The sequence below is a fragment of the Oratosquilla oratoria genome, chromosome 20 (assembly GCF_046742065.1).
Source record: "Oratosquilla oratoria isolate Oo_2021 chromosome 20, ASM4674206v1, whole genome shotgun sequence".
Taxonomy (NCBI): Eukaryota; Metazoa; Arthropoda; class Malacostraca; order Stomatopoda; family Squillidae; genus Oratosquilla; species Oratosquilla oratoria.
The window spans coordinates 30116441-30129439 of record NC_134796.1 but is presented as its reverse complement, the minus strand read 5'-3'; the positions used below and the strand labels follow the sequence as shown (position 1 = coordinate 30129439).

The 12999-nt window shown below is 41.0% G+C and overlaps 1 protein-coding gene across 6 annotated transcripts in view; it reads left to right on the top strand.

Annotated features, from left to right (window-relative positions):
* Nucleotides 1–12999, top strand: part of Taf11 (TATA-box binding protein associated factor 11) — a 59790-nt gene that overhangs the window by 25818 nt on the left and 20973 nt on the right. The window lies entirely within an intron of this gene.

Genomic DNA, 12999 nt, shown 5'->3' with positions numbered 1-12999 from the left:
AAGCGTCAGTTCGACTCAGACCGCCAGCGGAGTAAGACGTACGCAGTTTGTTCGAGTATTTCTTCCCAGATTTAAACTTTTTCGTGTTGCTCTAGCCCTTAATAATGGGTCCAAAGAAAGACAGTGATAAGGGGAAAATTGGTTTCGGTGTTCGAACAAATCGGTGCTCGACCACCACCTCAGAACGGATTATGGTCGAGTACCGAGGTATGACTGTATATATAAATATACATATATATATATACTGTATATATATAATATATATATATATATATATATATATATAATATATATATATATATATGTATATATATATATATATATTGTATATTTAGCCTACTGAAATAATCTTAGCATCTTTGAACTATGTTGTATAGTATTTTTAACCTTTTTATAATTTCATCCGATTTTCTTTGGGAAACGTAGCCTAGGCCTAAGCATATTGAATAAAATCCTATCATCTTTGACCTATGATATTTAATACTGTATTTGTTAACCTTTGTATTATTTTACCATCAGACTTTCTTTAGGAAACGTATGCATACTGAATAAAATCTTATTATCTTTGAGCTACGTTGTTTAATATTCATTAACTTTTTATCATTTTCGTTAGGAAACGTAGCCTAGGCCTACGCATACTGAATAAAGTCCTGTCATCTTTGACCTACAAATCCTTTTTTGTTGGTTACATTAAAATCATTGTAAAGCAAAATTAGGAGGAGAAAAAAAAGGAAAAAAATATTTCGAAACACATTCTTTTCGTTTACGTACTGTACCGAAAATATTGTTATCGACAACAGACTAGGCATAAACAAAGTTTACTGTTACATTTTATTAATCGCAAAACATAAAAATACAAAATGCTGTGCCGAACATTTTGTCATCGACAACAGACTAGGCATAAAAAAATACTGTTACATTTTATTAATTGCAAAACATAAAAATACAAAATGTAAGGGAAGATTACGATTTTTTTTTATTTCAACAAAACACATTCTTTTCGTTGTACTGTACCGAACATATTGTTATCAACAACAAACTAGCCTAGGCATAAAAAGTTTGTTATATTTTATTAATTGCAAAACATACAAAAATACAAAATGCAATGCAAAATTAGGAAACATTTTACTTCAAACAAACAAAATGAAAGAATATTTAGCTGGCTGGGATGCTGACGCTGCCGGCAGCCTGCGAAAACTATCGTACTCGCATCTCGCAGCGTGCGGAGTAATGTACTGCACTGCCAGGCATAACATTGTAATTCTATTACTCTATTAAATGTTAGATATTATTGCACCATCTCGTGGTCGTAAAGTCGATCAGTCGTAAGTCGCATAGGTCGTAAGTCGACGACTACCTGTATATATATATATATATATATATATATATTTTTTTTTTTTTTTTTTTTTCTTCCTGCAACTGTATTTTTTACCCTTTTTAACCTGCTCTCCCTACCACTTTGAGCCAGTGAACCCCATGACATAGGAACAGTCCCACACTGATACAACACAGACAGCAGTCCATAGTTTTTTCCCAGAGAGATCTTTGGGAGGCTCTGAAGACCATTGCCAGCCACTGTGGGGTTGCAGGTTTTCCACATAGTGAAACCCAAGGTAACAATTGATTGAGTGATAAATAATTGCCGTCTTTAGTTTCACTGAGTGAGAACTCGTAACCTCAAAGCAGTAAGCAGTGGTCCTTTGATCCACCCATACATCTCTTTTGATGAAATATTGCAGTTTCTGTTGCATGGTGTGGGTCTCTTTCAGTGTCACCAGTTGATAGGAGTGAAATAGTACACTGTAGTACATTATCATACAGCAGTTAAGGGCAACAGTTGTGCACTTCTTAACAAAAGCATGAAATTTAGCATACATATAGTCAATGGTATGTATATTAAATACAAGCTAGGTACCCATCACAATCACCTTGGTAACAGGCTACCCTCTTGAATTTCAAAATGGTTGCCATAAATTATTTTAGTCAAAGGTATCTCTTTTTGTAGATAACATATAAAGAGGATCTTAGTGTCTAAATCTATATTTCTAAGGTGAGGGAATCATTTCTAGGGAGGTTCTTTATTATCAGAGTACACTGTATACATTATTATATAATCTATACAGTGGGTGGGAGAAGTATGTATGAGAAAAAATTTGATGCAGCCCAAAGGGATTTCTCCCCGTCTTCTTTTCTGCATGAGGGGATGGAGAAGGGTGGGGGGGAGGGTCGCCGATTTTATGAAGCAGCTGTGGATGTGCTGTGTCTTGCGACACTGCTTCTGACCCAGGGCAGTGAACAGGATGCAGGGATGACCCATCATCCAGGAGGTGCCAAGATAAGAGGGAGGGAGTGGAATATATAGGAAATGGAATGGGTGGGAGTGGTTTCTATGCCTTTTTCTTTTTGGCTACCCCCTGTGTAAGGGGGAAAAAGCCTTTGGTATATGTATGTATGTATGTACTGTATAGATTAAATCACCTTGTGGACCCTGAAAAATGGATTTCAAAGTGATATAATGTCTGTAGATACAAATGTATTATATCAAATAATTATGATATACAGTGAGACCTCTCATTAACGGACGTTAATTAGCTGTGTTTGCGGTGTTTTCGCTGTGTTTTAGGTGTTTTGGAGTGATTATTGGGTGGCATAGTGATTGCACGCACTAAACAACAGCACCAAAAACACCGAAAACACAGTGAAAACACCACAAACACAGCTAATTAACATCCGTTAATGAGATGTCTCACTGTAAATCTATCAATGCCTTTACTTTACTTTTTAGGAATATCCTCTGTAGGGCTACAGGGAGAAGGATGCCTAGTCCTAATCCCCATCCCATTTTTCTTGCCTCTTACAATTCAAGTGGGAAGACTTGGTGGCAGTATTTTTTCCCCCCACCTCAGGTGGAATGGGTGGGGGATGGGGGGTGAGGGAGTATGTGTGAGAAAAATTTGATGCAGCCCAAAGGGATTTCTCCATGTCTTCTCCTTTTCTGCATGAGGGGACAGAGAGAGGGGTCACTGATTTAATGAAGCAGCCTTGCTGTGGATGTGATGTGTCCTGCGACACTACTTCTGACCCAGGGCAGTGGACAAGATGCAGGGATGACCTGTCATCCAGGAGGTGCCAAGATAAGAGGGAGGGAAGAGGGTGGAGGGGAGTGGAGTGTGATAGGGATGGAATGGGTGGGAGTGGTTTTTATGACATTGTCTTTTGGCTACTTCCCTTATAAGGGGGAAAAACCCTTTGGTATATGTATCTATCTGTATACCAAGAGCTTTTTCTCCCATATAAGGGAGGTAGCTAAGTCAGAGGCACAGACTTATTATCACCTATTTCGCTCCTCTCCACCACCCTTTTCATGCCTCCCATTTCAGCTCCTCATGGATGATGGGTCATCCCTGCATCTGCCAACTGCCCTGGGTCAAACACAATGCAGCAAGACACAGTACATCTACAGCAAAGCCACTTCACATAATCAGTGACCCCTCCCCTCCATCCCCTCATGCAGAAAAAGAGAAGGAGAGAAATCCCTTTGGGCTGTGTCAAAATATCATTCACACATAAACAACCCCTATGCCCCCATCTCTCATCCCTATTTCCTATGTATATAAATATCTATATGATATTTATGAAATATAAATAGCCTGTATACTTATATTTCATATGAAACTGAATGTGTGAAATTCAGTTGTAGGATACTTTTGTCTCAAAGACAGCACTCCTTCCACTCTTCTGTTAAAATGCACACAGTATGTGCATTGTTTCACATGCTTTGGAGATGATAAGACTTGCTGTGTCTTGCGACATTGCTTCTGACCCAGGGCAGTGCACAAGATGCAGGGATGACCCGTCAACCAGGTGCCAAGATAAGAGGGAGGGGTGGAGTGTATTAGGGATGGAATGGGTGGGAATGATTTTTATGCCTTTGTTTTTTGGCTTCCTCCCTTGTAAGGGGGAAAAAGCCCTTGGTATATGTATGTATGTAAGACTTGCAACTCGCCATGTCAATCCAGTACAGGTTCCTGTCATTGTAGCAGATCAGCCACTGTATGCTATTCCAAAGTAGGTGCAGTGGACCAGACTAGACACATTTGAAGAAGATAAGATGGTGGTTATGATGGGTGGCCTGCACATTGAAATGAATCTACTTAAGTTGCTCAGAGACTGGCTGTGGAATAGTAGATGGATGGCCACACTAATACAGGCTAATGTCACTTTTTCTGGTCAAACAGAATCAATGCTGTCTGGCACACAAGTCTCATGAAACAGGCATGCACACCAGGTGACAGTTCCATCCCTTCAGCTTTTGCAAAACCATGCTTATCTACAGTATCTGGGACAAATTGCATCTGGCCAGACATTTTCATCACATGAGCAATGGTCTGCAAAGCAATGCAAAGAACAGCCACAGCTCAAATACTGGACACTGACACAGGAATTGGAACTGATGGTTTTACAGTTCATCCACTCAGTTTGGGAAAGGAATTTCCAGTTGTCCATCAATGTTTACTGCAGACTCTTCCATGGGTCTTTGCACTCAGCCACACAAACTACATCAGATGGCTATTTGCACATGTTTCTGACATGGTCAACCTTGAAGTAACACATCCTGGTGTCTACAAGAAATTTATGGATGGCAGTTTTTTCATTCAGAAAACCCAGAAAGCCTTCTCTGCTATGGCAATGGACCATTGCCATGAACAACTCATGTTCTCATTAAGGGCAAGGGTGGTGCTGCTGGCTTCTCAGAAAATCCACAGGTTCTTGAGTGATGAATGGTGGTTGGACCAGAGGGCTTCCTTCTTGTGTTTGAGTTTGAAGAAAATATGGATCCAGTCAATCAGGAATAATCAGCAGCACACCGCAAATAACTGAGTAGCATCCAGGATGTTTTTGCCAAAGATGTCCACTCCTTGTGGTGTACATTGGAGGAGATGGGAAATCCTTTCCTTGAAGACAATGGAGTCCTGATTACCCTTGATACTAGTCATTATGAACATTGATGTCATATAAACAGTATACCATTTAAGACATAGACAAGAAGCAGTACTGAAAGTATGTTTAGGAATGTCTTCAAAGTAAGCCAAATAAGCCACTGAGTAACATTGTAACAAAGACCAAATAGCCACTCTTCAGCTCACCTCCTACAAAGCACTTGTCACAAAATAAGGAACAGTATACATCAATGAAAACAAGCTGCAGCCTATTTTCCAGGCTCTACATTGCTTATGAAGCCAGGCAAGTGGGCATTGACAAGTTCTTTGAATATGAAAACCAGGAATTTCCACCATCCATTTTAGATATGGGCCAGCTCCAACAAGGAAGTAAGCCACACTTACTGGAATGCCTGGAAAAGCTGCCCCCCTCATTGTATCATGCTGATGATATTGAGGTAGAGATGATTGATGATGATGCTGTTGTTCAAATGCTGAAGCCATGTGACAGCTGCACCTTTGAAGATTATGCTCACCTGATATTTATTCCTAACCCCAAGTGGAATCTGTCAACAGAATTGGCCTTGTATGGAAGAATCAAACAGTCCACATGTGATGTCAGGATGCAGAGCAGCAAATGGGAGTCTCCTTAGATCAAACCAGAACAAAGAGGAACTGTTCAAGTATTTATCAGAGTGTGTGAAAACATACAGTGCCAATGGAAATGTGGTTCTAAGCACACAGGGCAAGGCAGTTATTGCTAGTGACCTGAGTGCACTGTGTGACACTGCAGACACACTGCAGCCATGCATATACGAAGAGATAGATACAAGCATTATGTTGCATGTGGCACACTATGCAAAACAAAGACTGCTAAAGGTGGTTATCCACACTGTAGATATAGATGTGGTGGTGTTGGTGATAAGATATTTTCACCCCCTTGGAGGAAATGAGCTGTAGATTAGTTTTGGTACTTGTGCAAAATTTCACCATATTGCTACCTCCCTTGAAAGGGGGAAAAAGCCTTGGGATATGTATGTATGTTTTCCATGAAACTGTAAACAAGCTGGACTTAAAAGTGAAGGCTCTTATGGTATTTTGTGCCCATACAGTGTGCGACACAGTATCAAGTTTCCTTGGTTGTGGAAAGAAGTCTGCCTGGTTAGTTTGGTGTGCATGTCCCACTGTAACCGACACTTGCCTTGCTTAAGCAACAAGACCTGATGATGTTGAAATACATGCCCTCAGTGAAATTGAGAACTTCATCATTGTCATGTACAGCCAGACCTGTGCACTTAGCAAAGTGAGTGAAACACGGAAGTAGTTGTTTGCACAGAGCTGCACAACAATGGAACATATTTTACCAACAAAGGTAGCATTATATTAGGAGATAAAGAGAGCTGTGTACCAAGCAGGATATATATGGTTTCAAGTTCTTGTATCCAATCCACATCTCCCTAGCCCTGGACTCTGGGGTGGAGTAAAGACATTCTGGACAGACCTACCTGATGCATCAATAGCATGCTACAAACTGGTATGTGATAGCTGCAAAAAAGAGTGCAGGGGAAAATATGAATGCCACTCATTCCCCCTTCAGTGTACAGAACTTTGCAAATGTGGAAGTGGATGCAATGCCAATTAACAATTCTTGAGGTGAATGCTGTGTCAATTTGAGAATATGGTTTTGGTAGTAGGATCATGATCATGTATATTTTCAAATCCTTGCAAAAAGTTATTCGGTGTGATTTTTTCAATGTCAGAATATAATATCTAAATTATAAGCCTTACAAGAAGCTCATCATGGTGTTAGTCATTGTTTGCTGATATACAATTCCTTATCAGTGCAAGATATGGCTTCCAGTGTATATTCAGACAGGCATTTCATATCAAACACATTTAAACTCTTCCTTTCTTCCTCTTGTATGTTCCATGTTTCTGACCCATACAGCGCTGTCAGCACAATCACTCTTTCATACAATCTCTTCTTAGCATCCATTCCCATATGTCTATTTCTCATTACACTTTTTAATCTCCCAAGGTATTTACTTGCTTCTGTCAGTCTACATTCTACCTCCACCTCCTCTCCTCCCTTTCCCACCACATTCATACCCAAGTATCTAAAGCTATCCACTTCCTCCAATCTCTCTCCCTTAATACTCATTTCCAGGTTGCTGCCATCCTCTTCTCTTGTACATCTCATCACCTTACTTTTACCCACATTTATCTTCAACCTCCTTCTTTTGGACACCTTCCCAAACGCCATCATTAACTTCCTTAATTCCTTCTCTGATCCTGCTACAAGCCCAGTGTTGCCACCAAACAACAACTGGCTTATCTCCCATTTTTCTACTTTTTCTTTAACTGTCTCCAATCCCTGGACCCTTACCATTGCATTTACCTCCCACACCACCCCATCCATGTATAAGTTGAACATAACACACCCCTGGCGAAGTCCCACCTTTACCTCAGACCATTCACTCCCTCCATTTCTAATTTGAACTCTTGATTGCTCTTAACAGCTTTCCTCCTATCCCATATATCTGCAATACCTCCCACGGTGCCTTCCTGTCAACCCTGTCATAAACCTTTTCCAGATCCATAAAAGCCAAAAAAAATATCCTTGCCTTTTCCTAGAGCTTTCTCACATATCTGCCTTACCAAAAAAATCTGATCCACATAACCCCTACCTGTCCTAAACCCACACTGTTCCATACCAATTACTCCCTCTGTTCCTCTCCTAATCCTCTCAATCAAAACCCTCCCATAAGCCTTCCCAACTACAGTCAACAAACTGATCCCTCTGAAACTACTACACTCACACTTGTCTCTTTTTTCCCTTGTAAAGCAGAACTATACAGGCACTCCTCCAGTCCTCTGGTAATCTACCCTCTTTTAGACAACCATTGAACAACCATACCAGCCAGTCCACCATCACTGTACCTCCCTTTTTTAGACACTCCATATGGCACCCATCCAACCCAGGTGCCTTAGGCTACCTGCTCTCATCATTTTGATAACTGCTTTCACCTCATCTTTCCTTATTTCTCCATTTTCTTCATTCATCACAGTCATTTTCTTGTGCTTTCCCTCTCTATCCTCCTTCACATTTAGCAGCTCCCTAAAATATTCTTATCTTCCTCTCACTGCCATCTCTTCCATTATTATCTCTCCATCTGCACCTTTTACCTTTCTTCTCTACTTGATTTACCTCCTCTTCCTCTCTTAATTTCCTTCCAAAACATCTTTTTATTACTTTCAACATTTTCTGTTATACTCTTACCCCATTTCATATCTGCTCTCCTCTTTGCCTCCTTTATCTTGTGCTTTACTTCTCTTTTCTTTGTACCTCTCATTTGATTCTCTTGTCGTATTTTGTAACCAATGTGTGAATGCTCATTTCTTCTCTTCTACAACCTTCTTTGCTTCATCATCCCACCACTCACTACCCTTCCTTTTATTTCCTCCCATCCTCCTTGTTCCACACACCATCATTGCACACCTTGTGACTCTCTCCATGAAACAACCCCATTCCACCGCAACTCCTAGTTCTGCTCTATCCTTTACTCTCTCACACTCTTTTCTCAGCTTCTTGTACTCCTCCTTTCCTTTCTCATTTAAGCAGTTTACCATAAGCACCTCCCTACTCTCTGTCCCTTTCCTCTTTCTCCATGTATCCACTCTCAATTTACCTTCCAAAAATGATCTAATATTTCCCCACTCTCTCCCCTTAGAGCATGTATATCTAAAACTCTTCCTACCATTCTCCTGGTTACCACTATACAGTCCATTAAAGCCCTATCTACCACCCTTCTATCCACCTCCCTCTCCCTCTTATGCCTTTGCTTATATAAGAATGTCCCCTTTGGGGCTACTGAGAGTAGGATGCCTAGTCCTATCCCCATCCTATTTTTGTCACCTTTTACAACTTAAGTAGGAATACTCGGTGGTAGGATTCTTTCTCCCCTACCACAGGGTTCGGCTAAAAAGGGAATGAATATTCAGAGAAGTGGTACAGGACAGTAGGGACAGCATAGGGAAGGACAGTCGCAGTATAGTAAAATAGCAACATTTCTCTATGAGAATAGAGATTTCCTCTATCACAGACAAAAAGATGTGTGACTCTGGTCCAAAGGGGCACACCATAGAGGCCCTAAGGTATCAGCTGCATGCTATAGAGCAGCTTTTAACCCCACAATAATATGCAGCCAATACCCCAGATGGGGTAAGTTCAAGATACCAGACAGTTATCATACTGATGGCAGTATGTACTTTGCCAAAATAAATGCATATACCTTGGGCCATAGTATTGTACAATTTCGTATCAGTGCCAGAAATGGTTTCCAGTTTATATTCAGGTAAGAATAATGTTTTTATGGTGGTTCTGAGACAAAATATTGTAACATTCTGATTTCAAAAGCTAGTATTTTAAAGTTCAAAATATCAGACGGTTATCATAGTGACGGCAGTGTGTACTTTGCCAAATTGAATGTATATACCTTGAGCTATATATGTGCTATAGTTTTCTTGCTTTTGTCAAAGGTTGCACAATTCTGACAAATTTGCATACTGAAATATAGCCAATTCTGGTATTATCAATGCATGTTTTTTTGTTTTGTTTTTCCAGGAATCGATTCCAATTAAATGTAGTCATTTGTGGTATAATGCATGCTTGTTATGATTTTATGTAATGTATTTTGCTTTTAATTTAAATGCATTCCTGTGTACTAAAATGTGTGTTGGGACACTAAGATCATGCCTTTATGGCACCTCAGTCAAAATACTGCAAATCTCAGATCTTATGAGAGCCCAAATTAAAATTCAAGGTGGCAACAGTTACCATGGTGATAGCAATTGGTACCTAATTTAGATTTAACATAGATATCATAGGCTATAGCATTACCATTTTTCTTGCTTTTGTCATAAAGTTCATAATTCTGACAAATTGAGGTCCTTAACAGTGGTACTACAAGTAACTTTAACTTTTTTTACTTATTTCCTGGATTGATTTTCTCTCTCACTCCTCCTGCTCTTCCTTTAGGATTTAGTTATCCTTCTGGGGCAGACCAGGTTCATTTGTACTTGACGACCTGACTCAGTTTACTCTTTTTAACAGCTTATTTACTCCATTTAGAATTTTTATTTAATCATTATGAATTTACGTAGGTGTGAAACAAGTGAGAGAAAAAAGGAGATGAATAAGATGGATGTGTTAGCAATGAGTGAAACTGAATATAAATATAAAGGTGAATTTTGGCTTGGAGTGTGTGGTTGGTAAGGTGTCTTGAGTGGAAAGAAGGTAAGAAAAATCAGGAAAGGACCTTTTGTTTATGAGAACTTCTCTCATTTTCTCCATCATACATACATATACCAAGGCTTTTTCCCCCTTACAAGGGAGGTAGCCAAAAAGGAAAGGCATAAAATGATTCCCACCCATTCTATCCCTGAATACACTCCACACCCCTCCACCCTCCCTCTTATCTTAGCACCTCCTCAATGACGGGTCATCCCTGCACCTTGTCCACTGCCCTGGGTCAGAAGCAGTGTCGCAAGACACAGCACATCCACAGCAAGGCCGCTTCATTAAATCGGCGAGCCCCCCTCTTTGTCCCCCCATGCATAAAATGAGATGGGGAGAAATCCCTTCGGACTGCATCAAATTTTGCTCACACATACTACTTCACCCCCCCATCCCCCCGCCCATTCCACCTCATGCATCACAACATCATCCATATACAACCATTCTCCATTCACCCCTGTCTTCTGTCCTCTCCCGTCCTTCCTCAACAGACATTCCCCTCTTCCCCAAAGCCCCCTTCACCTCATCCATCCACCTCATTCTAGGACGTCCCCTCATGTTCACTCCTTCCACATCTGCCTTCCATACCTCTTTTACTAGTCTTTCTTCACTCATCCTTTCCATGTGTCCAAACCATCCTAATATTCTTTCATCAACCCTATCCCCCAACTCCCAATCCACCCCTGCTCTTCTCCTCACCTCCTCATGTTCACTCCTTCCACATCTGCCTTCCATACCTCTTTTACTAGTCTTTCTTCACTCATCCTTTCCATGTGTCCAAACCATCCTAATATTCTTTCATCAACCCTATCCCCCAACTCCCAATCCACCCCTGCTCTTCTCCTCACCTCCTCATTTCTCACTCTATCTAGCCTAGTAACCTCCGTCATACTTCTCAGACACCTCATCTCAAACACATTCAAACTCCTCTCTTCTTCTCTTATGTTCCATGTTTCTGCCCCATACAGTGCTGTTGGCACAATCACTCCTTCATACAGTGCTGTTGGCACAATCACTCCTTCATACAGTCTCCTCTTAGCATCCATTCCCAAATGTCTATTCCTCATTACACTCTTCAATCCACCAAGGCATTTACTCGCTTCTCTCAATCTACATTCTACCTCCACCTTCACTCCACCTTTTCCTGCCACATTCGCACCCAAGTATCTAAAACTATCCACTTCCTCCAGTCTTTCACCCTTAATGCTCACCTCCAGCCTGCTGTCACTCTCTCCCCTTGTACATCTCATCACCTTACTTTTACCCACATTTATCTTCTTTGTCTGGGGTATTGGCTGCATGTTACTGTGGCAAAGTGGCATGCAGTTGATACTTTAGGGTCTATATGGGGTGCCCCTACGGACCAGAGCCACACATCATTTTGGCTGTGATAGAGGAAAACTCTGTTCATAGAGAAATTATGACACTTTTATACTACGACTGTTCCTCCGTTATGCTGTCCCCCAACCCCTTGTTACTGTCCTGTACAATTTCTCTGAATATTCATTTCCTTTTTCGCCTACCTTCCCTGTGGTGGGGGAAAAGAATACTGCCACCAAGTATTTCCACTTGGATTGTAGGAGGCGAGAAGAAAGGGACAGGAATTGGGACTAGGCATCCTTCTCCTTGTAGCCCCACAGGGGACATTTCTAAAAAAGCAAAGGCATAAGAGGGTCTGGGAGTTTTCCAACCAGTACCCTAAGGTTTGGGTCTTTTAATGTGCTTGGATGTGGTACAGATGAGAGTAAAAGGGAAGAGATAGGTAGTATGTTTGTGAGAAGAAAGATGGATGTGTTGGCTTTGAGTGAAACTAAGCTGAAAGGGAAGGGCGAGTGTAAGTGGGAGGTTATCAGGAGTGAAGAGAGGGCGAGGGAGAGAAGGGGTGGCTATACTAGTAAGTGAAGAGATAGGTAAACATGGAATGGAAGGAGGTTTCCTCAAGGATAATGTGGATGAAGGTGAAACTGGGAAAGGAGATGTGGGTTTTTGTAAATGCATATTGGCCTGGCAGTGAGAAGAGCCTAGAAGAAAGGGAGGCTTTTTGGATAGATTTAAATGAGTGCATAGAGGATTTAGGGAGAAATATCAATGTAATAGTACTGGGAGACCTTAATGCTAGGGTAGGAAATGGGCCAATTGATGGAGTGGTTGGGAAATGTGGAGTTCCAGGAAAGAATTGTAGTGGAGAGTTGATGGTGGAAATGTGTCTAGAGAGTTGATGATAGCAAATACAGTGTTTCGGAAGAAAGTCAAGCATAAGTACACATGGGAGAGGGTGGTGGAGGGAAGGGTGGTAGATAGAGCGTTCATGGATTATGTAGTGGTAAATAGGAGTATGATAGGAAGAGTTAAGGATGTACATGTGCTAAGGGGAGAGGGTGGGGGAATATCAGATCATTTTTTGGTGGAAGTTAAGTTGAGAGTAGAGTATAGATGGAGGAAGAGGAAAGGGACAAAAGATAGGGAGGTGCTTAGAGTGAACTCTTTAAATGAAAAGGAGAAGGAGTACAAGAAAAAGCTGAGGGAGGAGTGAAAGATAGAGTAGAGCTAGGTGTGGAGGAGGAATGGGGATGGTTCAAGGAGGGAGTTACAAAGTGTGCAAAGATGGTCTGTGGAACAAGAAGGACAGGAGGAAATAGAAGGAAGGGTAGTGAATGGTGGGATGAGGAAACAAAGAAGGTTGTAGAAGAGAAGAAGCGAGCTTTCACAGATTGGTTACAAAATAGGACGAGGGAGTCATATGAGAGGTACTAAGAAAAGAAA